Here is a 26,926-nt window from a genome sequence, read left to right on the forward strand (position 1 = left end):
ATGAGGTTTCCCCAGAGGGTCTAATAAGAGGTCCCATGATGGGAGAATTTGAACTGGGGCGGCACAGCACCAGCTTAGAACTATCGGAAACCATGGTTGTGCTTTTCAATACGGGGTTATCAGAATCAATTCTGATTTTTGTCGAATGGTTTGCGATAGAACCCGTTGAATCATGGAGAAAGGGGGAAAAGCAAAGTGAAGATGTCCCTCCCAATTCTGGAGAAACACATCCAAACTGAGGGCATTCGGATCTGGTCTCCAACTGAAAAAGAGTGGGAGTTGAGAATTCAGACGAGAAGCAAAAAGATCTATCTTGCATGGGCCCCAGAGGCGGTTCAAATACTGAAAAATTCTGGGTTGAAGATGCCAATCGCTGGCATCCCTCAGATACCTGGAATTCCAGTCCGCCACCAAATTCACTCTCCCTGGAATCTATTCCGCTGTCACCGAAATCTGGTGATCTAGACAAAAGTGCCAAAAATCTTTGGCAATTTCCGCTAACATCTTGGAACGAGTTCCCCCAGTTGGTTGACATAGTAAACCACGGAAATATTGTCCATCTTAAGGAGAATGCAGCATTTTGATTTGGACGGGGACAAAGTCTTCACTCCGAAAGAACCTGCAAGGAGTTCTAGGCAATTGATGTGGAGGTTGAGTTCCTCCGTAGACCAACGACCCCCTGTTTCTATCTGTCCACATCTGGCACCCCAGTCCCATCTGCTGGCATCTGATTCTATGACCACTTCTGGAACCGAGGCAAATATCGCTCTGCCGTTCCAAGTGTCCATATGATTCAGCCACCATTGAAGTTCCGTCTGAGCATCTTGGGAGAGTACAATCGATTCGGAATATGTCAAACCCTTTTGAAGATGAAGGATCTTCAGTCTTTGAAGAGCCCGATAATGAAGAGGACCCGGGAAAATGGCTTGAATAGGCGATGCTAGGAGGCCCACCAGACGGGCAAGTACCCTCAAGGAAATCGAAGGAGCTAACTAGGCTTTCCTCAATTCTTTCTTTATAGCAAGTCTCTTTGTCAAAGACAGTTTCAAAAGAGGCGCCACAGAATCTATCCTGAAACCTAAGAATTCTATGTTCTGAACTGGGGTAAGTTGAGATTTCTCTACGTTTATGACGAAACTGAGATCCTGAAGAAGCTGTATCGTCCATGAAAGATGGAGATGAGCAAGGCGTTCTTCCTGGGCCATAATTAGGATGTCGTCTAGATAAATGATCAAATAAACTCCTTTTTCTTGCAGCCATTGCACCACTGGGCGCATCACTTTCATGAAGCACCAGGGCACTGCCGAAAAGCCGAAGGGAAGGGGTGTCAATTCGTAGCATTGTTTTAGCCAAAAGAACTGAAGAAATCTGCGATGAGGGGCAAAAATTGGAATGGTCAAATACGCATCTTTGAGGTCTAACCCAACCAACCAGTCTCCCTGTTGTAACAGTTCCCTGAGGAGATGAATACCCTCCATCTTGAAATGTCGATATATTATCCAAGAGTTGAATTGCTTCAGATTGAGGACTAAACGGGATCCTCCCCCTTTCTACTGGACTAAAAAGATCGTGCTGATGAATCCTCTTGGATGCGGGTATGATTCTACAATAGTGCCTTTTTGTAACAGCGCCTCTAACTCTTGGTCTATAAAAACCATCTCTTGTTGGGAAAAAAGGAGAGGGGGAGAAATCTCATGTTGGAGGGGTTCGGAGTAGAATTCCAGTTGGTAGCCCGATATGGGGTCTAGCACCCAGGCGTCTTGAGTAATCAACAACCAGTTTTGCATAAACTGACTCACTCTTCCCCCCCAAAACAACCTCTGAGTGGGGAATTAGACTCACCTGTTTGAGAGGCATTCTGTCCATAATAACCTCCTCTGCGAGGTCCTCTGGGGTTACGACCCCTGTATCCAAGGTTTCTGTTGGGATAGAAGTTGGGGTGGATTGATAATTGGAGTCCCCACAAGATCTTTGGTAAGGGCGGGAGGTCTGTGAAGAGTAACGGCCTGACGAGCGACCCCTGAAACTCCCAGCCCGCTGAAAAAGGCTATTGTTAAATACTTTTTTAATGGAAGTTTGGGCTTTGTCTAGCGGCGAAAAAGTAACAACGTATTTGCCAAGATCTTTCACAAATTTACCACCAAACAAGAGTCCCTTGGCCGCTGGCCCAGCGTCCGCTGAGGCCAATTCCGACAGTTTGGGGTTGATACGGAGGAGGAAGGACTTCCTGTGTTCAGTAGACATTGAACAGTTTGCGTAACCTAGCAGGCAGATGGCTCACCCATTGCAACAGGGTGTCAGGGTCGATGGGCTCTTGCAACTCCTTTGCCTGGATGGCCAAAACCAGGATTTTGGTAAGGGTACCTGAGATGTCCGGGAGTTTATCTTGGAAGCCTCGCCAAGCTCTATCAATCCCTTTCTTGGGATCTCTGGAATTTTTTTAAAGAAAAGTAATCATATGTGGGTCCAGTTCCGGAGTGTCCGCTACTTTTCCCTCGAGGGCTGGGCCAGGGCATTCTGATCTCAGAGTACTGCGCACATCTTTCTCAAAACTCTTTCTGAGTCTGGATTGGACGTAAGCTGCCGGGCAGGGAGTCCATTTGGTTGATTTTGGGTGGATGATATTATCTGGGTCAAAGAGCAGCTTCTTCGCCGGAGGGGAAGAAGGATCATTATTGTCTAAATGGTGCTTTTTGGATTTGCGTTTTCCTTTACGTTTATCTGAGGAGGACTTATCCTACAAGTCGGAAGTAGAGGAGGAGTCTGAAGAGTCAATTGTAGACTGGTGTGTGAACAGAGCCCTGTTCGAAAAAGGCACCGTATTCGTGATAATTTAGAACCGCATTAATGGTATGTCACAAGGGGTCTGAATCAGACCGGCCAGGCTCATTTATTTCGACCTCATTAGGGGTGGTGTTCCCCGAGCCTGCACCAAAACGACTGCGGCCAAAATGAAATATAGGTTGGGCAAAAGGGCGTAAAGCGTTAACTAAAGCCCTATTTACAGAGTCTTGCACATGAAAATCAAGAGCCCCAACCAGGCGTTCTTCCATCTGATGGCCTTCTGAGTATTCCCCATAGTAATCATCTTGTTGAGCCATAATGAGAAAAGGGGGCATTATGGCAAATATATATTTATTGCCACTTAGCAATGGGGGTGGAAACCCCAGTGCCCAAAAGGTCAACAGACCTTCCTTGCCGGTAGAGCTCAATACAATTTACTGGCAACAAAAGACATTCACTTTGGGGCAGTCAGAGTGCTTGAGGGGCCTGGCACCTGTTCCTCCTAGAGCAGAGCTCTGTTGGTATTATTTCAGCCCCTCCGGGCGTGTACTGGAAAAAACGGAGTTTCAGCCGAGCAGAGAGCCCTCTCTCTGACGATCGCGCTAACAAGAAACCAAGAAAGTCTTGGTTTGAGCATGCGCGATCGTCGGAACAGAAAGGGGACTGCCCTTTGAGGTCACGTTTCTCGAAGGCCCTCCATCGGCTAGACGATCGTGAGAAAAAAAGATCGTCGATCGTTTTTAAGAAAAACAAATGAAACCGCTATTTAAATTAACGTTTACCGGTGCAGCGCATGAAGGCAATAGTCGCGCTTTTACTAGACAATGAAATGTGAATGAAAACACTCGTAATCACAACACAGTAAAAACAAGGCACTTCTCTCTGGTGCGAAGCAGCAAAGAAAGAGGACGGACTTTGCTTGCTTCGGACTTTATGAGTGACTATGCTGCCTGATTGGAGGGTCATTACGGGGATGGTGGGAAATGTAGTTTTCATGTTCTCTTTAATGTTATTGGCTGCTGTGTGTTGCAGTAAAGATAAGAGATAAGCGTAATCCGAAGCCTCTGGTCCTGACATAGAATTCATGCCTGGCCGCTGTGCCGCCAGAATGAAGTCAGGGTATATGGGCATTCGGTTCCCTTTGTATGTCCCGTTCGGAGCTTGAGAACTCTGTAGATTACATTTCTTGGGTTTTACTTGGCTACATTTCAGAGGGAGAAAGAACTGTCTTATTTTTAGATAACTTGTTGTGGGGAGTTGGCACCAGCATGGAAACATGGACACCAAGCCTATGCTACACTGGATGACTGTACTTGCTATTTCGAAGTAGAACTCTGCTTTGTGGAGGATATAAAACAAGACCCGAACGTGAGGTTCTCCACTGTTTACTTATTTTGTTGCAGGGCGCGGCACACCATGTTCTTGGCTCTCTGCCCTTCCCTTTCAGATACATCTGGCTATGTGTGGAATGCATGACCATTTCTTCAAGGATAGCACGGAGGTTGCATTGTGCAGAATACTCAACATGTTGTGGAACACAATGAATCACCAGCTCACTTACCTACTCTTCACTCACTGCAATACTTGCCTTGCTCTCACAGACCTGTCAATCACGTGTCACACTTTTTCAGAACCCTCGGCATGGCTGCCTGGAGAAAAGCTAATATCACACAGTGAACCTAGGGTGAACTGGAAACCTCTACATAGAATAGGTTTCCCGTTTGTTTTTTTGGAAGCTCTGGTGCCTCAGCCATTCAGGGTTTTGCATCATTTGTAAAATCTGGAGGCAGGTTCAGAAGCTGTCATTTTTGTTGAACTTTGTAGAGGACAGAAGAGGTTTCTTAGGCCATCACTGGCTCTAAGTCCTGCCCCACTCGATTGGACAGCACCTTCAATTGAGCCTCCACGGCTGTTTAGAGGTTAGGTGCTGGAAGGCCCACCCTGTATCACACAGTGAAATGTAAAGATCTCGTCTGCACATCATTCTTGCTTAAGAGAAGCATTGTTTACAATAAAGGGTTTGGAGCACACCCATTGCTTACTCCTTGTTTGTTTCATTGACATTCGTTTTTGTTGCCTCCTAATTGGCCAGCACATGCCAGGCATCACTTTTTTTCATTATGTGGAGCATGAACCAAGCACTGATACATTCCTCTTCAACATTGTCCCTTCACTGATTGTGCTGTGAATGAGGTACACATTTCAGGACACTTTCTGTGTTTCCAGCTCTCGTGTTTATTTCTCCATTCGTTCTGTTTTCAAACAAATTTTTGGACCCTGTTTGTCCATCCTTGCATCTTTTAGCTTACTCGTACAACTAAAATAAATGGGTTGGATTAAGCCGTTATAATGTATAGATGCCACACTAACAACAAATTTACACCTTAATTATAGTTGATGCAGTATGCTTATTTTCGTTGCCTCTCAGCCACTCATCCCCAGTACACCCACAACTGTGCTTCTCTACTCTGCTCCACTCAACACTACTCCACTCCACTCCACTCTATGCCACTACAGTTTGCTCTATATCACTTTACACCTCTCCACTCTATGCCCTTCTACTCTATGGCACTCATCCTCACACCATGGTACTCTGTCACTCGACTCCATGCCACTCCACTGTATGCTGCTCTACTCCACTCCACTCTACTCCACGTCGCTCTACTCTGTCCTTCTCTCCTTCACTCTAACCACTCTACTCTACGGTACTCTGCTCTATGCCAAGCCACTCTATGTCACTCCCTGCCAATCTACACCACTCCACTCCACACCACTCCATCCACTCTGTGCTTCTATACTCTGACCCAGAGTCTGTCCCACTCACTAGTTTTGTAGATCCGATGAATCTCTCAAGCGTTCTGCAGGGTAAGGAGAGACACATCAAACTAAACTAATCAATTTACACTGTAACTCATTTGGTCACAAATTGAATCTCGGAGGAAGAATCAACGTTCAAAAGGTTTATTACAAATACAAAGTCAGACTAATGTAAATGAGTCTCAAAAACAAACTCTATAAATACAGATTCACCAAAGGTGAGTTAAAGCGTTGGATCAACTTAAATCGTACCAACATGAGACATACTAAAATCTCAGTAGCAGCAATTCAAAAGATGAGAAACAATACGTGGTGTTCAGAGTCCAAACTTTAATTTCGCTGCCTAGCCTTTGAACCTATAGAAATCTAGCTACTCCAATAAGCTACAGGGAACCAGGAATTCTCTGATTTATGGAAGTAATAATAAGTTAAAGGTGTCAGTAACGTTTCTGTAGAGTAGAGTTTCTAAAAGAGAGATGTGCACAGCATAAAGTCACATCAGCCAAAGCAAAGCAACCGAGGTCTTTACCTCTCTAAGGGCCTGATTTAGATGTTGGCGGTAACTGTCCCGCCGCCAGTTTTACGATGGAAAACACGCCCGCTGCCTTGGCAGTCCGCTTACCCGATTTAAATGTTGGCAGTCCCCTATACTTTAACTCACCCGAGTCCCGCCAACTCCATCAAGGATTCAAATCCGCTGCAATGGCACAATAGGAAAGTGTAGCTGATGGTGGAACTCCAGCGCACTTACTGTTGTAAAGATTTGGATGTGCGAAACCGCCAAGCTAAAAGTGGTGGTCTGACCTCCACTTCTAACTTGGCAGATTGGGGGGGGGGGAAGAGGGTGAAAATTCACCTTTTCTCCCGATTCTACTTCCATTTCCATCTGGAAACGACTGGACAGGACCCTCCGTCGCTGCTGCCATGGGAAGACATGGAGAAAATACTGCAGGGGGTCACTGCACATGGGCACGGGACCAATGCAGACATATATATGTCACAGTAATTTTATTATATTACTGTGGCATATATATGTCGAGGACATGGGTGGGTCAGGCATGGGTGGGGACACAGTGGTACACAACACATATCGAACACATACACAGCTGTCATTATGGCGTCAGCATTAACTGCCAAATGAATGCTGACACCACAATGATGGTACATTCACACTTGTCAACTGTGCAGATATGTGCATATTGCTGTACCTGTCATGTTGTGCTTCGAGTTATTTGTGTGTCAATATGTGTATATGTGCGCGCCATGCGATTGGCAGTGTGAGCTGGAGGGAGGTGTAGTGTGTGATGTGGTTGTTTCAGTACGTGTGCCACCTGCATATGGCATGGATGTTGTCTTGTCTGTTGTGTTGCTGTGTGCAGAATCAAGGTGCATGTTGTATGGCAGTTGCTGTTGTGATGCGTGTAGTTGGACTTGTGTGTGCAGGTGTTTGTGTAGATGAGTGTCTATTTGTGTTGGCTGTGTCATGTGGGGGTGCAATGTCCCTGGTGTGTGTATGTTGTGTCATGGGTGTATGTGTCTCTGTATTTGCAGCATGTACGTGTTATGTTGTGTTGGAATGCCAATGGATATTGGTATAAAAGTGGTGTATTGTGTCTTGTGTGATGCAGGGGGACGCATATGGCAATGGTTGAGTGTGTGGATGGGACTTACCTCTAATCCATGGTCACCGCCATTGTCCAATGTCCATTGAGTCCAGGGATGTCCTCTCTCTGTTAGCAAACTACTGCCATTGCACTGCCTGCAAGACTGTAACATCTGAATATTGGCAGCGGAACCCGCTGGCCTGACGGCTAGGAAGAGCACTCCATTGTGGTGGTCAGCTGCTCAGTCACAATACATCTAAATATGGCGGGCTGCTCTAGTCAAAGGGCAAAGGAAATCTGAATCTCTAGCTAACCAAACCACACTTATCTCTGCAGAACCTTAGGCAGCCAACATCACTGCCAGTACATTTCCATGGTCTATGCACAGTTGTGAATGGTAACTTCTCATTAGACATTCATCTCTCAGTCCAAGCATCAGGATGACCTTGGATCACTCCCATATCCTGGAATCTGGAGGGGAGTTCTTCTTTACAACTTCTCTTTAACGCTGCCTTCACTTGGCAACCTGTCTTCCCATACCTCTTCATTCACTGGAGACTTGTGCAGACAAGCCTGCAAAAAAAGAAATATGCAGCAAGAGCAAAACTTCCATGTTGTAGGTTAAACACAGAAAAACATTTCAGGCCCTAACACCAGCTAACTTAACATAGAACTCAATGCACATTTAAATACGTAATTATAAGTGCATTTCTCATAAGGTACAATAAATGAAGAATAACTATGAATATATCATTTAACTAAGATATCGTAAAACCAGAACTACATGACTTCCAGCACACCTAACTTACATTAATATATTTAAACATTATATACGTCATTGAATAAATTTTATTGCCCTTTCTTGAATGTATAATGGCACAGCCAAATTATGCTCTCTCACTCCATGCCACTCTAATCTACGCAACTCCACTGTATGGCACACTACCCTATGCCACTCCACTCTAATTTGCGGCACTCCACTCCACTCTATGCTACTCTATGTCCATCCAAGGTATGCCACTCTACTTCACTCTCCTATGTGCCACTAACTTTTAGCCATGCTGAACAGCAGCCATCTATAAAAGACATAGGCAAAGGCAATAATTCTTGCATAGAACAAGACTTAAGCCCTCATTTCAACATTGGCGGTAAAAACCGCCTACCGCCGCGGCGATGGCTGCCAAAAGACTGTCGCTGCGGCTACCAGCCATCTGCCATATTATGACCACAGCCGGATTTCCGCAACAAGAATGGCGGATATCCGGCTGTGGCCATACTGGCGGATGGCGGTAAGGTGGCGCTGCTACCACCATCAGCGCCACACCAGTAGACCACCGCCAGCCGTATTATGACAAACTATACGGCCTGGCGGTGTTCTGCTGGTGGGCGCTGCTGGCAGTAGCAGCGCCCCATTCCATCTCCTGCTTGAAGACCCCCTGGATCCAGGTAAGTCGGGTCTCCGACAGGGGAGGGGGATAGGAGGTGTTTGTGTGTGTGTGGGGGAGTGTGAATGTATGTGTGTGTGAGAATGCAGGTGTGTGTTGAATGTTGAATGCATGTGTGCATGTAAAGACGTGTGAGTGCGTGTATGTTGTGAAATGTGAATGTGTGTCTGCGTGTATGTTTGTGAGTGTGTACAGATGTGTCTGTGATTGGATGTATGCTTGCGTGTATGCATGTGTGAATGTGTGTGTGTGTGCGCAAAGGGGGGCATGGATGTTGGGGGGTATGGAGAGGTAGAGGGGTGGGGGGATAACTGGAGAGGTAGGGGGGAGGCTCCTATCAGTGACAGGGAAGGAGTTCCCTGTCACTGATATGGCTTACCACCATGGTTTTTGTGGCATTACGAATGCCACGAAAACCATGGCGGTAGATGGGGTCACAATCCCGCAGGTGGCACAATAGCAGCTGCCGGGCTGGAGATGAATATCTCCAGCCCGGTGGCTGTTACCACTGTGGCGGTCGGAGTGGTACATTGGCGGGTTGGCTTCAGTCAACCCCCAATGTAATAATGTGGCAGGAAGTACTGCCAGACTGTTGGCGGTACTTCCCGCCACATTAATGCCGACCGCCGAGGTCCTAATGACCCCCTTATTGTCTTAGCCAATGCTTGTTTCCAACATGTTGGAGATTCTAAAGGTACCCAGGATTTGTGATTCCTTGGTGGGAACCAATACAATATCCTTAATTTAGCAAAATTGTGCTTTTTTAATAATGGGAAAATGTGCATTGCACTAAAAGTCTGTGTTTTTTTCTAAGAAAGACATCTACAAAAGGTATGCTGTGCTAAGCTCCCCCACTTCCCAGCTTTTGTGAACAGCAGAGTTTTAAAAAAACATTTCATTTTTCCCTCAATTTTTGAATTTTTTCTAAGTATATATTCTAAGTACATATTCTAAGTATTTTGAATGATGTAGAGTGGGAAAGCAACATGTTATTGGTGACATTGGACGTGGTTTCACTTTATACGTGTATCAACCATGAACTGGGACAAGAAGCTATTCGGTTTTTCTTACACAGAAGATCGGCAAGTCTTTGGGAACACACTGCTATGTTAATTGAAATGATTAATCTTATTCTCACTAATTATTTCTTTCTGTTTAATAAAGACTGGTTTCGACAAAAACAAGGTGTGGCGTTGGGATCCAAGTTCTCCCCCTCCTATGCAAATCTTTTCATGGGGTGGTTTGAACACAAATGGATTTGGGGTCCTGGTTCAACTCAATGGCAAACTTATATATTGTTTTGGGGAAGGTTTATAGATGATTGTTTTTATATCTGGACTGGTGGAGAACAGAAATTGGTGGAATTTTGCAATTTTTTAAATTCCAAAACTATGAATGTGAAATTCACATATCATTACAGTTCTGTAAGTATTGAATTCCTAGATGTTGAGGAATTTATTGCAGATGGTAAAATTCAGAGTTGACTGTTTCGTAAAGCTACGGCATGTAATTCTATCCTTCATGCTGATAGTTCACACCCTAGACATCAAATAGTTTCTATTCCTTTTGCGGAATTTGTGAGGGCTCAACGCAATTGTAGTTTGGATGAGGAGTTCTTCCAAAAGGTAGATGACATGGGTAGGAGATTTATAGCACAAGGCTATTCGAAGAAGATGGTGAAGAAGGCTCGTTTTAAAGCTAAACGCTTGGAGAGATGTGATACTTTGAAAACTAGAGATCGAAGCAAGATGAGTGATCAATCTAATGTAGTTCGGTTCATTACAGACTTCAATGATGCTTCTTTGATTTTAAATTTTTTTATGAATACACATTGGGGTTTATTGTCTCAAGATGAATCAATAAAAGAGTTGATACCTGAAAGAATGCCAATAACATATCGAAAAGGTAGAAATTTGAAGAGTATTTTGAGTCCTAGTTTCACTACTAGTTCTCCTGGCAAAACATGGCTTTCTACAAGACTTGTGGGTTTTTTCAAATGTGGCGGCTGTGGAGTATGCCGCTGGGCTTGCCATAACATTAAGGAGTTCTCTGATGGAAAAAGACAATTTAAAATTAGTTCATTGATCAATTGCAATACGACTTATGTTGTGTACATAATACCTTGTAAATGCTCTAACATTTATGTGGGTAGCACAATATGCCAACTGAAGACTAGAATTGGTGAACATGTCCGAGCGCTTAAAAATGATGATGCTAGATACCCAATAGTAGCACATATTGCAGACTGTAATTCACAATCAGTACATAAGAGCTTTTAATTTTTGGGACTGGAACATGTCCCTAGAGATCCTAGGGGGGGTAATAGAGAGTTAGCCCTACGTAAAAAAGAGGCACTTTGGATCATGAGATTGAGGGCTGTGGAATCAGGTCTTAACTCTGATAGGGAAATGGAATTTCTTCCTAGGTGACTGAAATTTTGATTTCTGTTTATATGATATCTTTGCTTGTGATTTTTGTATCATCTACCTATTTGTTTGTTGTTTTGTTTTGTATGTCAATGTTTCCCATATTCATGAGGGACACAACATGGAGTTATCAACCAAAATCCTTCAACATTGTCATTATGATACTATATAGGGTACGTTGGATAGCAATACCATGTGGGTTGGGCACAACTTAGATCAATTTTAGACTGAACACTATTTGAGGGAAAATATCTCTAATCAATTGATTGATTGTTGAGTGGGCAGTTTGTGTAGTCATGGAGGAGGTCTATTTTTGTTTTGACTGTGAAAGAAAAAAGAAAGAAAAAAATCATACTTTGCCGAGTCTGTTTAATTGTCATTGGTAATTGGATCATGTGTGTGAATAGTGAGTTCCACTTGTAGCTTCGATATTTTAGTGGGCATGGTGGTGTTTATTTTGAAGCCGAAGTTTGGTTGGATACCGATTTATTGAAGTAGTCGCTAGTCCGCTTTCTCTTTCCATGGATTTACTTTAGTATTGCAATCGGAAGTCTACTTAGCTTCCGGTGTGAATACGCGTTACAGCTGAGTCGCATAGTCGCGGTTTAGCGTTCGTCGATATATGTAACATTACACTACAGCACGGTGAGTGCCGGGTTTGGTGTTGCTTTATCTTCTTTACTCTTTGAATATTGTCTGGGTCTGGTAGGAGACTCATAGTCGAGCTCCTGTTTTATCGGGATATAATGTCAGCAACTTGTATAATTTTTACATTGTACCTCACGGATGATGTTGGACTAATACGGGAAGTGCTTTGATACCATTGGACTCTGGATTAAAGGTATTTGACATAGGGGTCATATGGGGCTCGCATGGTATAAATGAGGCTTTAATCGTTTGGCTATACTATTCAGCCAACATTATGTGTTAATGAATCGTATTCCTGTTTTCTGTTTACACGATAGATCTGGAAGTTCGGTGTACAATATAAACACCGGATAATGCTCGATAAATACGGTCGATTGTTTTTGGATTTGGAAGATCTTACTAATTAGGAGGTATTACTAAGGATTTTCGCAAACATGCTGGTTGACACAGAGGTTATTTTTGCATGGATTTAGAGTTTTTTGGTCAGCACTGTCAAATTCATTTCCTCTCAATATGGCGGTTGTTTGCTTGATTTAATAGGTTTCAGTGGTGTTTGTGGGGAACACGTGTTTAATATATATCTCTCATCTGTTTTCTTTCACATTTGGGTGAATTATGATTTTAAGGGATACTACACCAGTGTTGCATGAGACTATTGCACTTTAGGTTTAGGTTCTGGGATCTTTACTCATTTATTTACTTTATTTAATTTTCAACGACTAAGTTTGAGTATTTTGGTTCCTAACTCAATTAATATATTTACAATTTTTTAGCCCTTAAGAAGTCGTTCGGGATATAGAAAAGAATTTCCCATGACGAAACACGTGTTGGCTTGAATTGTATTATCATGGAGGGGTTTCCAAACATTTGAAGAAATTATGTTTGGATCTTTGGATCGGATTGGACATTTCAAACTTGTATTAAAATTGGACTCTTAATTTCCTCAAGATCATTCATTTGGGTCTTATGTGTACTACAATTGTGTATGATTGGTGTGCCGCATATTGTATCATTTGATGGTTGGTTTTGTATAAACCTGTAAGGGATGGGTGTTTTCCCTTGTGCAGGCACCCTTCATTCTGATGTTTAAATTAATTTTGTGCTACTTAAGATCCTGAGCGCCTTCACAACCCTAACTTTTCACCCCATTAGCGAAGTCTTGGTTGTGACATCCAGGTCAGTCATTTGTGGCTGTAGTAGTTGCATTGTGTGGTGGGTCACACGGTGTGTACTGGGGGCAATACAGCATAACTGTAGTCTTAGGAAGAGGCAGGGCAGCCTAGAGTCAGGGCTCTTGGAAGATGGGGGGGAGTCTCATGGCAGGAGAACATCAGTGGAGATCATGTCTTTATGAGCCTAGACTAGGGTATTCAATAGATCTGAAATAAATATTTTCCGGATCCCCGCTTTTCCTCCCTGTTCACTGAAGTGCCTTTGGCGTGTGCATGGTCACGATCCCACGAGGGTAGAGTGGGAAGGGTGCTGCCCTCCAGTGTCAGGAGTTAGCACAGTGAGCCAGGAGGAGAGCAAGATCTAGGAATCTGATTGTGGGCTTAGTTCCTCCTGGCTGGAGTTAGCCACCCAGGAGGATCACTTTTGAGAGTGCTACAGCAGCTTGTCCTAAGGTAGATAGGACTCCAGACCAGAAGAGCTGTAGTTTTGTGCATTCCCACATCATATGGGTCAGGTGGGCAGGTGCCTGGTGGTACTGAGGGCAATTCGGCTAGGCTGAGGGGAAGATTACTGTAATTTCTGTGGGGTTAGATATGTTCTGTGGAGGATGCAGGTTTGAATAAACTTTAACCATGCATTCTGCGGAATCTGTGAGGGATATTGAAGCGCAGAATGCCAGTCCCTGTCATTAAAGACTGTGTGGAGTTTGTTCTCTCAGGCTGTCTGCAGCATGTGTAGGGAGGTATTTGCTTGTGTCTTGATCCCTTTATATCATTCTCCTGTGCCCCATGGTATGCAGTGCCTGTAAGGCAGCAAGTGTGGGAGGTTCTTGCTGAGCTGCCTGCCATATCTGTTGCAGGGCCAATCGTAACCCCCTGTAGGTAAGGAACTCTTCATCTGGGAATTTTGAGCAACTGTTCAGGGCAGCAAAGTCCAAGAGGAGGACGTCTACAAACAAATCATCCACCTTGCTTAGATCTGTGGAGTCCCAGCACACCAAGTTACCTGAGGAGCTCCATGTTGGCCGAGTTGGCTTGCCTTTTAGTGGGATGGCTGGGGCATATGGGATAGTGTCTTTATAGTATAAGTCAGAATGTTGCTTACACAGGTTTATGGTGTGCCTAGTAGTAGAGTGACTTGAGAAGGGATTCTAAAAGACTGGAGTAGAATATTAGGAGCTTCCCGGCTTGTATCTGCTCTACTGTGAGCCCTGTTTCTGCAAGATGGTGGCCCGCCAGTCTGAGTGTTGGCCATTGTAGCTGGGCTACATAGTATTATGCTAAAAAATCAGGTGCATTTAGGCCCCCTTGATCAATCAGGAGGTAGAGTTTGGACAAGGCATCCTTTGCCTCCCCCATATTAAGTTGTGCAATATAACGTTGAGGTCACGAAAGACCTTCCTGGGAATAAGCACCAGGAGGTTCACAAAGTAATAGAGCAAGCGTGGTGGCACCACTATTTTAGAGAGTGCCACTTGCCCTGAAGCTGTCAGTAGGTGGGGGGTCCAAAAAGCAACTTTGGCTCGGGTCACCCTAGTTGTAGGGCCCAGGTTGCCCTCCAGAGTGTCTCATGGAGTGTGCAAAATTTTACTGCCATTGGCTTTAAACAAATGTAGTACTCACTAGATAGGATCAGCCCCTAGTTTAAGTAGGCGTGGTGCAACTTCCTGCCACAGTGGGAAATAAAGGTTTTCACAGGTTTTACCATGAGCTCAGAAAGGGTGTAAAATCAGTAAGAAAGTGTGTATGAGGTTCGAGATCTGTTTGGAGTGAACTGATGCATACCAACATGTTGTTGGCATAGACCAATACAGTGTGTGTTGTGTCCCCTAGTGGTATTGCCCAATGTCTCCCTGTCATGCATATTTTGCTAGCCAGCTGTTCCACATCCAGGACAATTGAGAGGAGACGGGGCAGTCTTGATGGGTACTACGGGTTCTGGGGTATGCCTTTGAGATGTGGCGTCCAATCCGGAGACGCGCAGTTGGCACTGAACACAGTAGTCAGATCCATTTCAGCAGGCGAGGGCCAAAGCCAAAGTGTTGCTGAACTTTCAAAATATGCCTTGGCCCAATGTGTCAAAGGCCTGTTCAACATCTAAGGAAACACACGCCTCTGCAGGACAGGCCTGTGCTGTCCTCTACATAACCTGATAGAGTCGACATATATGAAGGAAGGTATGACACCGAGGCACCAACCTATTTTGATCGGGATGTATGAGGTCAGGAAGATGTGGAAGTATACAATCTGCCAAGATATTACTCAAGACTTTGTAGACCGAATTAAGTATGGATAACGGGGATAGGAGGCAGCGTTGGACAGGTCCCTGTTTGGTTTTGGTATTGAAGTGACAATTGCCTCCCTCATTGTGGGTGAAAGGACACTGAGTTGTAGGGCCTCGACAGAGAGAATTTCGAATCGTGGGCAAGAAATGTCTCATATGTTGTGTGAAATTACACCAGCAGCCCACCCAATTCTGACGTCTTCCTCCAGCTGATCTCTTGCCTGATCTTGGTCTCTGAAGTAGGGGTGTCATGTTCCTGAACAGCCTCTGATAGGATTTGAGGGGATTCCAGACCTTCCAAAAACTGTTGGAAATGCAGGTGAGAAAGAGGATTGCCCATAGAGTAAATGTATTTATAATCACGCAAAAACATTGCATTATTAGCATTCTGCTTGTATACTAATGATCCTGCCCTGCCCTTGACAGCGAATGTGGGCGAGCATTTCTCCAGGGACTGGATGAGGTGTGCCAGCAACCGTCCCAGCTTATCCGCTTCAGCGTGTATTGTAGCCCCATCAGCCCTTGCATTTAAGCAGCGGAGGTTCTCTAGCAAACCGGCATGCTAATGCCTTGCCTGTTAGAGTTGTTCAGTGTACTCAGGTGTGACTGAGTGAGTGACCTGTACAGTGTTGTTTCCAGCTTATGCTACTCAGTCTCCCGAAAGCCTCCCAGATGTATTGTGGTATGCCATAGTAAACCCTGAATAACTACTTCATATGCCTCCCACTCCGCTGCATTGGACATGACAGTATCTGGGTTTTTTGGAAATAGTGTGTAGTGGCTTCCCATAGGATTTTGTGAAAATCCTCATATTCAAGCCATAGCGGTTGCTTCTGCCATATGTGGAGTAGGGTTGGGACTCTGCCCCAAGCCAAACGCATCAGTGAGGTATATAGTCAGATATTTCTTTTCCCAGATAATCAATGTCAAGGCTTTGTGATTGTAATGAGATTGTACAAACCAGATAGTCTAGGCATATGCTCAGGGAATGTACAGTGGAAAAGAAGTAGTGTTGTAGCTCTGGGTATCAATGACCTACATACATCAGAAAGGCCCCACTGGTGTAGCCATTCAAGAGCGCCTTCGAGTTACACATGGCAGAAGCATTAGGCAAAGGAGGGTGTGACCTATCCAGGAGCATGTCCAAGAATGTGTAAAAGTCCCCCCCTAATATCCAGTCAAGATCCACCCATGGCCGCAATTGAGCAGACAGGGCAGTCCAATAATGGGGTTGGTCAGCAATAGTGGCATAGACCAATCCCAGAATCACAGGCAGGCTAACCAGCCATGTGCGGGCCAGATCGAATCAGCCGTCCTTGTCAACGTTGGTTTCTACCAGCTGAAAGGGGACCCCGGTCCAGATCCTGATGACAGCATCCCGGGAAAAGGATGAATAGGACGTGCTAATGACTTGTCCCCGACACTTGCGACTGACGGCTGGTACTTTCACAGCACCAAGATGCTTCTCATGTTGGAAGGCTATGTTCACCCTCTGTCGATCAAGGTGTTATCGTATCTGATAGCATTTGTGGGCGTTATCCATACCACGTACATTCCACAGGAGAATGTGTATTTACTACATTCCCTGTGGTGGTCTGCTGTAACCTGATATTGTTATAATGTATCTTCTCCGTGGTTTCTGAGTTCCCTGCTGCTTAGCCAGTGTGTGTGATGTAATGGAATACTGATGAGTGCTTGATGAGCTCGAAGAGTGTCAGTTGGAGAGAGTGGGCTGAGCAGTAGGATGCTGCTCTTGGTAGGGCACCTACCCATTTATTTACTTAATTACTTGTAACTTGCAACCTAAGAGACTTCATGTTAATAAATCTACATCCTAACCAATGTAACAGGCTACCTTACTTCCTGCGTACAAGAGCGTTATCCTCATTTATAACACTGGTGATGACTGGAAAATGAACCTATGTGTTGAATCCTAGTAACCATTGCAGGTCTGTTAGGAATTTGATTTGGAATGTTATGATTTGAAGGGGAGACTGTGAGAGAGAAGACAGAGTCGGCGATGGAGCTAGGCACTTTCTGTGAACCCTGGCAGGGGTTGTTCCTGCATACTTAATAAAGGAAGTTTTTCATCCATATTTCTGGCACCTCCTTTATATCTTAACACTGGCGACGAGGATGAGATGCTGCTGCTGAAGACGGTGTCAACCCCTGCCAGAAGGAGACAAATTCTCGGAGATAGAGAAGAAAAGGTGTGAAATGTGCAAGCGAAGTGCGGTGCGGTGTGGAAAAGGATTAAAGGAAAAATAAACTGTGACACACGGCTAGGAGGAAAAGGGGAAAAAAAAGGAAAAGAAGAAAACAGAAGAACACGAAACAGCGTAAGGTGTGTCGTTGCAGCGGTTCAATTTATTTGTATTAATGCTAATGCGCATAAATTGGGACAGTTTCTATTAAAAAAAGCAAATAACTGAGTCTGCGCGCTCCTTTGCACCTTTTGAATATAAACTCAGGAATCTTACCGTGCTCGCTCGGTTGGAAGACGGTGGAGAGCGAGGAAAGGCTCGGGGGAGGACGTGCAAAGAGCGTCAGCACGTGTGTAGCCACAGCAACTATCAGCGTGGTGCAAGAGCAGACGTGCGGTGACAGCAACGCGCTAGTAACCACGGCAGCAGTCAGCGTGGCCTAGGAGGTGAGCACGGAGGACGCCAGCGTACAAGTAGCCACGGCAACGGTCGGAGCAGTGGGGTAGCGGACGAGCAGTGATACTTGCACGCACAGCAATCACAGCGATGTGATAGCACAGTGCAAACTCGGAAGGGGCAAGGTAAACACTACAATAACAAGGTAAACACTGCAATAACATCATAAGGAGAAACAACATGTATCACGCACTACAGCATGCACATGGTCTCGGATATTGAAGGTGACAAAAGTAAGCAACGCAAACGATGGTGACCACTTTATTCAATTATTTATGTAATTATTTTACAGATTTGTTTTTTTTCAGGAGCAATTTACTCATTAATTTACTTAACTATTGCTGTTTTTCATGATTATTGAATAAGACTTAAGAGGTAAGAAAATGGAAATGTCGTCCATTTTAGCACCAGTGAAACTCTTACAAAGTCTGGGCCCCTTACAAAGTCTGGGCCCACCATGCATGGTGTGGGAAGACTGGTGCGAGGCCTTCGAGACGTACTAGGAGGCAATTGGAGGGGTCACGTTCGAACCATTGCGAAAATTAGCTATTTTAAAACACTGTTTGGGTGTCGAAGGTCAGAGAGTACTGAAAACACTACCAAGACACAGTTGGAACGTCTCCTCAAATGTAGATGGAGAAGGAGATGATGACTCATCATCACCTTCTGACAATTTCAGTGGGGATAAATACAGCATAGCCCTGAAAGCATTGGATGACAACTATGGCAGAAAAGTCAGCGTGGTGGTGGAGAGACACAAATTCTTCTACAGGATTCAAGCACAGGAAGAAACTGTAGAGCAGGATGTTGCCGAATTGAGAACATTAGCCACGTCGTGCAAATTTAGAGACCTGCAGGAAGAACTAATAAGAGACCAATTCATTAACAAAACAAACAACTCTAAAATTCAAGAATGGTTATTAGAATTGAAGGATCCCTTGTTGCAAAAGACAATCAACATAGCGAGAAGGATAGAAAACACATCCAAATATTTAACTGAACTTAATCTGAAGCAACGCAGTAATTACAGTTTTTCGAAAGATGTGAACGCTATTTCCAAGGCAAAAAAAGTGGAAGTTGTAAAGTGGGAAAAAAAAAAGAAAGGGAATGTTATAGGTGCGGTAGTAGTAATCACACTGCAAAGGTGAACAAATGCCCTGCGACATTTATGAAGTGTTACCAATGTAAGAAAATAGGTCACTTTGCACGTGTATGCAGACTGGGACGTATGCAGAAGCAACAACAAAGACAGTCGGTGAACAGTATCAAAGCGTGCAGTGATGCACAGTCAGATGAAGAAGATGAGAATGAGGATGATGGAAACGTTGAGGTGTTAACAAAAGAGGAATGTGTGGGGGCAATTGGAGTTAACTATACTCCTCCAAAGTGTAAAGTTAAAACGAATGATAAAGTGGTGGAAGTGTGGGTAGATTCATGTTCACCATACACCATTGTAAGCAAACAAGTGTGGAAGGAGTTGGAGTGTGGTGAAATCTTGCCCACAAACATTAAACCGGCAGGATATTGTGGAGACAAATTACTCTTGATCGGCTACGTAATGTGTACTATAGCTTTCAAGGAGAGGAGTGCAGAGGTACCTGTGTATGTGGTAGAGCATGGAAAGAGCCTATTGGGATGAAGTGAGCAAAGGACTTTAAGAATGGTGTTAAATCCCAACCATCTAGAACAGGTGTTATTAGTAGATGACGAGGAAAAGAACAAATGGCGGGGAAGATTTCCAAATCTATTTTTAGATAAGTTGGGTTATCTAAAAAAATATGAGCATCGAATTGTAGTCAAATCGGATATTGCTCCTAAAATACACAAGGTGAGAAATGTACCATTCGCCTTGAGACCACAGTTGAGGGAGGAGTTAATGAAATTATGCAATGATAAAGTAATTGAACCAACTGAGTCATTAGAGTGGCTCAGTCCTTTTGTTTTAGCGCGAAAACCTAATGGGAAGTTACGCATGTGCATAGATTTGAGGGATCTTAACAAATGCATATTAGTGGATCGTCATCCCCTACCGCACATCAATGAATTATTGTCATCTGTTAGAGGGGTTAAGTATTTTTCATCGATTGATCTTTCAAATGCGTACCATCAAATACGATTACATCCCTCATCTAAGAAATTAAAGTCTTTCATTACGCCTGAGGGCATGTTTCAGTGCGTTCGTATGCCATTTGGGTTAGCATCGGCATCCTCGGTCATTCAAAGAGTTATGAACAGTATATTGGCAGGAGTTGAGAAGGCTGCAGCATTCCAAGATGACATTTTGGTATGGGGCAAGGATGTGGATGACCACAATGATGTGTTGGTGGAAGTGCTGCAAAGGTTACAAGATTCTGGACTCACCATCAGTTCAGATAAATGCAAGTTTGGGGTAAAGCAAATAGAATATCTAGGTAACACGTTATCTGAGAATGGGGTGAGGCCAAAAAAAGAATTGCTCGATGCCACCAAAAATGCACCAGCTCCGATGGACAAGGACCAACTACGGTCTTTTTTGGGCCTCGCAGAATATTATTCAAAGTTTGTTCCCCAATTTGCTACAAAAGTGCATGTATTGAGAACATTTATGAAATCGAAAGCCCAATTTCACTGGTCAACGGAGTGTCAGGAAGCCTTTGACTTTATAAAAAAGGAAATTGTAGAATCTGTGAGTCTGAAACCGTTTGATCCCAATGATCAGTCAATCATTGCGGTGGATGCCAGTGCACGCGGTCTTGGGGCGGTATTGATGCAGAAAAAGATGGGTCAGGAAAGAGTAGTGGCCTTTGCGTCACACACACTTAAAGGAGCGGGAGCCACATATTCAGTAATTGAGAGAGAGGCCCTAGCATGTCGGTGGGGCGTGAACTACTTCAAAATATATGTGTGGGGCAATCGATTTGAGTTAAGGACAGACCATAAACCATTAGTAGATATATTTTCTACCAAGGGAGCCGGCAAAGCAACTCCAAGGATAGCTAAATGGCTTTATCGATTGCAAGAGTATGACTTCAATTTGACATATGTTCTGGGATTGGTTAACAGGTATGCAGATTGTTTGTCACGCATTCCCTTACAAGGTATTGTGGATAATGAGGATAATCAGCATGACGAAGAATGGTTGGTGGCCAGTGTCAGTGAATCGTGTGGAGGTAGCATAGGAATGGAGGAATGGTTGAGAGCATTAAAGGATGATTAAGTTTTGAGCACGTTGTGTGAATACATTGAGAATTCTACTAAAATACGCAATCCGAAGGACATGTTGCGCGAATATAGTAAATTATGGCCAGAACTATCTACTATAGATGGTGTGTTGAGAAGGGGTGAAAGATTAGTGGTGCCTGTGAGTTTGAGAGAAAAGTTGGTGAATCTGTTACATGAAGGTCACGGTGGTATGACAGGGATGAAAAGGAGAGCTCGGGTGGATTTTTGGTGGCGGGGTATGGACAAAGATATAGAGAGGTGTGTTCGCAACTGCGTAGCATGCATGTGTAGCGACAAATCCCATGCGGTAAGGGAATCGCCTATATCTGGGACTAAATTTCCGGAGAAACCTTGGCAGAAGGTAACCATGGACATTTGTGGCCCGTTTGTTTCCAAAGGAATAACGGGGAAGTTCACCCTAGTTCTGGTAGATTACTTTTATAAATGGCCGGAGGTGGCGTTTATGAGAGAGGTGAAGACTGACAATGTAATTAATTTTTGCGAAGAAGTGTTTCACAGGGAGGGTTATCCGGAATGTGTGGTAACTGACAATGGTCCACAATTCGTGTCAGAACAGTTTAAGGACTACATGAGGAATTTGGAGGTGGAACACTATACTACCGCTGTCTACAATCCCAGGGAGAATGGTCTTGTCGAGAGATTCAATAGAGTGTTGAAGGAGTGTGTGCAATTGAGTGAAGAAAAGGGCATGGACTGCAAGGAAGCGGTCAAAGAAATGATTTGGAATTATCGCAATACCCCTCATTCAGCTACTGGTAAATCCCCTTTTTGCTTGTTAAAGGGGAGAGTGTCAGGTACTAAATTAACACCGCCATGGATGAATAAAGCCAAGGTTAAGAGGATAGACAGAAAGGAGATTGAGAAAAGAGTTGAAAGGTATCAGGAAAAATATATTGACAGACACAATGACAGTGTGAAAAGACTGAATTATAAGTATAAAAAAGGGGACTGGGTCAGGTCGTTGGTACCATGTGGACAAAGAAAGAGTTTGTCAAAATGGTCTAAACCCAAACAAGTTGAAGTTGGGGTAGGCAACAGCGTGTGGTTAAGTGATGGCAAGAAATGGAATGTGTGAAAAGTTACAAGCTGTAATGAGAGGGAGTGTGGAGCAAAGGGTGAGGAAGTTAACAGAGGGAGGTCCAATCAAGTGGATTGCAATGTGAGGAAAAGTGGTAGAACTACATCCAAGACATCGTGGATGAGAGATTATTATGGCACTAAGCTGGTGTAATAACAGAGATTTTGCACTATGGTAACGGAGATACAGCATTGCATTCTGTTTTCCTTGAAACATCTGCCAATAATATAATTTTCCCTACCCTATGTTTTTTTTTTTTTAAGTTCTATGTATTTCTTATATCTTACTGTTTAGTTCACTTGCACTTGTTAAAAAAATTTGTAAAGGGGGAGATGTGTTGTATCCTAGTAACCATTGCAGGTCTGTTAGGAATGTGATTTTGAATGTTATGATTTGAAGGGGAGACTGTGAGAGAGAAGACAGAGTCGGCGATAGAGCTAGGCACTTTCTGTGAACCCTGGCAGGGGTTGTTCCTGCATACTTATAAAGGAAGTTTTTCATCCATATTTCTGGCATCTCCTTTATATCTTAACACTATGCATTAGGAGGAACGTGAACAGAAGGTATATTGGAAATTAACCATTTTACACTGAGGGAACAAAAAGAAATACAGATCAGCAAATGGAAGCAAAAGAAGTGTATGTGCTGCACCAGTGTCTATGTCAACAGAAAGATTGCAGTCAGCTTTGTTAAAGAAGGTAAGCCTATAGAATCTGTATTGCCTATTTTCTGTGTGTTCCCTGGGTACTGGAGGGATTGTTGACGTGTGGTGTTTGAGACCACGGATTCCTTTTGAAGTGCAGTTGGAAACCAGTGTGAACAAGGGACCCCTAGTATGGGTGGGAGGCTGTGGGCTGTACAGATTTCTATTGTGGATAATTTGACATCAAACAGTGAGATGCTTAAGGGACTGTTGTGGGGAAACAACTGTGTTTAGAGAAGACGCTTTGGTTTATGGGGCAGGTACTGTTTTAAAGGTCTGTGATTCAAATAACAATGATGCCGCAAGAGCCTCACTGCTGTTGGAGATGTGCACGAGGCCTCGTGGGCGGCTAACTGGACACTGGGAAGAGTTCCAGTGCATGTGGAGCAGGCCATGCAGGGACATCGCAGGTGTGCACATTCATACTGCCCGAGTGCCTGTTCTGTCATGCTGTGAGAGACTCGTATTCCCAGCACGAGGAACATGGTACACCTTGAAGATAGTTTGTGCCCCAGTGTGAGTGTTCTTTCGTGTGCAGATATTTCATCAGAAACCACGTCTGTAGAGCATGACATAAGGGAAGTGTCAAATGCTCTCTAAATCTTGTCGTGAGGGAGGTGTGTCCCTGACTGTGGGTGAAGGAGAGACTCACATTATGGAGAATGTGCTCTAACATCCTGCCTGTTCAGAATTGCGCATGAACACAGTTGTGCATTCTGCTGCTGGCAACATATGCATACATTGAATAAAGTGACTACAAAATGTAAACTTTGTGAGGAATGGTAGTAATCGGGAGCTGAGTGATTTTAAGGTACTGGGCTGTGCTGGAGTTAGTTTTGCAATGACTAAAGGTTTGGGTGAGATGTCGCTGACCAGAGTAGAAGACTCTGTGGTAATGTATTTGGGCGAGAGGTCACTCACCAGGGCGGAGGACTACAGTGACTTTTCACAGAATGTCAAGTGACTGTATATGCTTGTGGGGTATTAATGCTGTACTGCATGTTTAAGAAGTACTGTTATTTTTTTGGCTGATTCCATGTTGAAATTGCAGCAGAGAGTAATGTTGCTTGTGTAGTTACTATTTTTGTGAATGCCATGTTGAAAGTGAGGCAGAGAGTATTGTGCATTTGTTCCAGTGGAGGAAAGTCTGTTTTATATATAGTGTCTTTGGCCCTGCAAGGTATGCAGGAGAGGGAGTTTGTGCTTATAGTGTCCCTGGTCCTACGTGGTATACAGTGTGGTATGAGTAGGTATCAAGGGTAATTTTACATGCTCCCTAAGTTTGCAATGAGTTTTTATGAGTGGAAGTGAGTGTGAGTTTCCCTTGTTTTGGGATGAGTGGTTCTAAGTTTAAGTAGTGTCCTGTCGCAAGGATGTGTGAAGGGTGAAAGATACCCATTACAAAGATGCCCTGTGTGTGGCGATGTGTGAGGGTTGACAAATACCCATTGTGTGGATTCCCTGTGTGTGAGAATGTGTGAGGGTTGGAAGAGACCCATTGGAGAGTTCACGTGTGTGTGCGATGTGTGAGGGTTGAAAAATACCCATTGCGAAGATTCCCTGTGTTTGGGGATGTGTGAGGTTTGAAAGATATCCATTGCGAAGGTTCCCTGTGTGGGGATGTGTGAGGGTTGAAAGATATTAATTGTGAAGATTTCCTGGGTGTGGGGATGTGTGAGGGTTGAAAGATATCCATTGTGATGATTCCCTGTGTGTGGGGATGTGTGCGGCTTGAAAGATTCCCATTGCGAAGGTTCCCTGTGTGTGGGGATGTGTGACGGGTGAAAGATACCCATTGCGGAAATGCCCTGTGTATGGCGATGTGTGAGGTTTGAAAGGCACCTATTGCGAAGATTCCCTGTGTGTGGGGATGTATATGGGTTGGAAGAGACCCATTGGTTGTGTTGAAAGGCACCCATTGTTTATTTCTCACAACAAACCATGTGTGCTGGGATGAGCATGGAGTAATGAGTTAAATGGCTATTTACCCCTAAGCAGAACAAGGGTTTGTGTGTTGCACCCTATTGTTGCATTGGTCCTGAAAGTGTTACACAGTGTAATGTGGTGTTGTGGTTCGGACCTTTATGTAGTATTAATCCTTCTTTATGGGTTAAGGATTAATTTGTGGAGTAAAGGGTATTTGTTCCTTGTCCTGCCATGCATTTATCAGTCTTGTTGATTTAGGAGTGTAATTATATTTTTCTTGCTTGATGATTTATGTGTTTAACTATTTACAAAACTTATATTGTTGTAACTTCCATCTTATGTCCTATTGTATTTTTATTTGTTTTTCGAAGGGGAAGAGATGTGTTGTAATCTAATGTTGTTATAATGCATCTTCTCCATGGTTTCTCAGGTCCTTGCTGCTCAGCCAGTGTGTGATGTATTGGAATGTTGATGAGTGCTTGAGCTGGGGGAGTGTCAGTTAGAAAGAGTGGGCTGAGCAGTAGGATGCTGCTCCTGGTGGGGCATTTACCAATGTATTTAATTACTTCAGCAAGGGTGGGATCCACAATCAGCAGGAGGCCTGCAACACTAAGGGAGGATGACATAAGGTCCCGAAAGTCAGTCTCTGTCTTAGCTAGGCCCTGACTCCATCTTAGTCTGTAGACATTGCTGTGTTCCCTATTCTTCTAGAATCACTGTTGTGTCTGTATGATAGCACTGTTGTTGCCAGAACTTGTCTTCTCTAAAAACATAACATCTTCTAACTTCTTGATCAGTGAACAATGCCAACTCTAAAGAGACATTAGTCTGAGTCAAATGTTGATTCCTCCTTCTGTCAAGGATACATAACAAATGGTATAGATATTGGATCAAAGGAGTGTTGTCTGAATTGATGTCCTTTTCCACCACATGCTCATAACACCAACATCATAAGCGTATACTTTAATGTGAACAATCTAGCACACACATTCCAATCTCTAATAAAGATTTAGGATACAAGGACTGTCATTAGCCCACTTGTTAGAGAGATCTTTTGGCCAGATTATCACAGAGATTCTGACAGATACGATCTTCACACTTAGCAGTTGACACATCTCACCTGAGGCAGATAGAGCCCAGTCCCTCAGGAAGACCAATCAACTGGTACCGCAGTGGGTGTCGAGCGACGCAATAGCAGTTCGGTGTTCCACCAGCAAAGGAAAGATTGGCGTTTCTTCAGGCTCTGCTAGCTTCCATCAGCATCCTGGGTAGTTGAGTGCCTCTCTGGGACATGGGTCTCCATCAGCCAAAACTGGGGCTCATCTGCGTCCATGAAAAAATAAGTGCATTTGTCCGTTATTACCTTTAAAAGTGCAGCGAACAATAGGGCGTGTTTCAAGGACAAGTCTCAAATGCTCTTTTTGACAGCCCGAAAGAAAGCCCAAAGTTGTTGTACTGCGAAGACAAAGTCTGGGAAGACAGAGACTCAGGACACAACCTTCATGATGGGGTGTTGCGCTCAAGCTTTCTGCAATATGAGATCCCGGTCCTGAAAGTTCTGGAGTTTGGCCACCTTCGGTCGCTGAGTGGCTCCAGGAGGAGGCAATCTGCTAGGCACTGGTGAACCCATTCCACTACATACATTCTGAAAAGGTTGTCAGTTGCGATAGTTGTCTGGATCCACTCTTCCACTGTTCAATGTGCAGTGTGGGGTTCTGTCCTTCCACCCCTCCGGCAGTCCAATAATTTGCAGGTTGTTCTGTCACAGTCGTCACTCTGCATCCTCTGCCCGCTCCTCCAGCATCCAGATCCTCTCTGTGAGTTTGTGCAAATGTAGCGGGGGTGAAGCTCTTGGAGCCTTTGTTCCGTCGCTGCTACTCTGTCCATCCTCCCGGAGCAGGTTGATATCCATAGAAAGAGCGTAAATTTTAGTTTCCATTGCATCCACTACAAGGATCCCTTCTGGCGCAACACAACAGCAGTTGCTGCGCTGGTAATGAAGGCTGCGTCCATTGCAGGTGCCAAAGGCAGCTCCACAAGGCAGGGAATGTAGGGCCCTCTCCCAAAATATAGCCTGCCAGGCTGCCCCAACAATGGAAGGGCCAGCATGAGCAGCTGACACAGTTTGCCCCAGTCTCTAAGAGAGCCCCCGTAAAT

General features: G+C 44.2%; 1 long non-coding RNA gene across 2 annotated transcripts in view; it reads right to left on the reverse strand.

The window, feature by feature from the left end:
* LOC138287618 (uncharacterized) overlaps positions 1-3,400 on the reverse strand; it is a 62,486-nt gene extending 59,086 nt beyond the window's left edge. For both annotated transcript variants that reach the window (XR_011202248.1, XR_011202249.1), the window contains exon 1: positions 1,843-3,400. This is a non-coding gene — a long non-coding RNA (uncharacterized lncRNA). The remainder of the gene's footprint in view (positions 1-1,842) is intronic.
* Positions 3,401-26,926: the final 23,526 nt, after the last annotated feature.

Source organism: Pleurodeles waltl, chromosome 4_1, assembly GCF_031143425.1.
Source record: "Pleurodeles waltl isolate 20211129_DDA chromosome 4_1, aPleWal1.hap1.20221129, whole genome shotgun sequence".
In the NCBI taxonomy this organism is placed as follows: Eukaryota; Metazoa; Chordata; class Amphibia; order Caudata; family Salamandridae; genus Pleurodeles; species Pleurodeles waltl.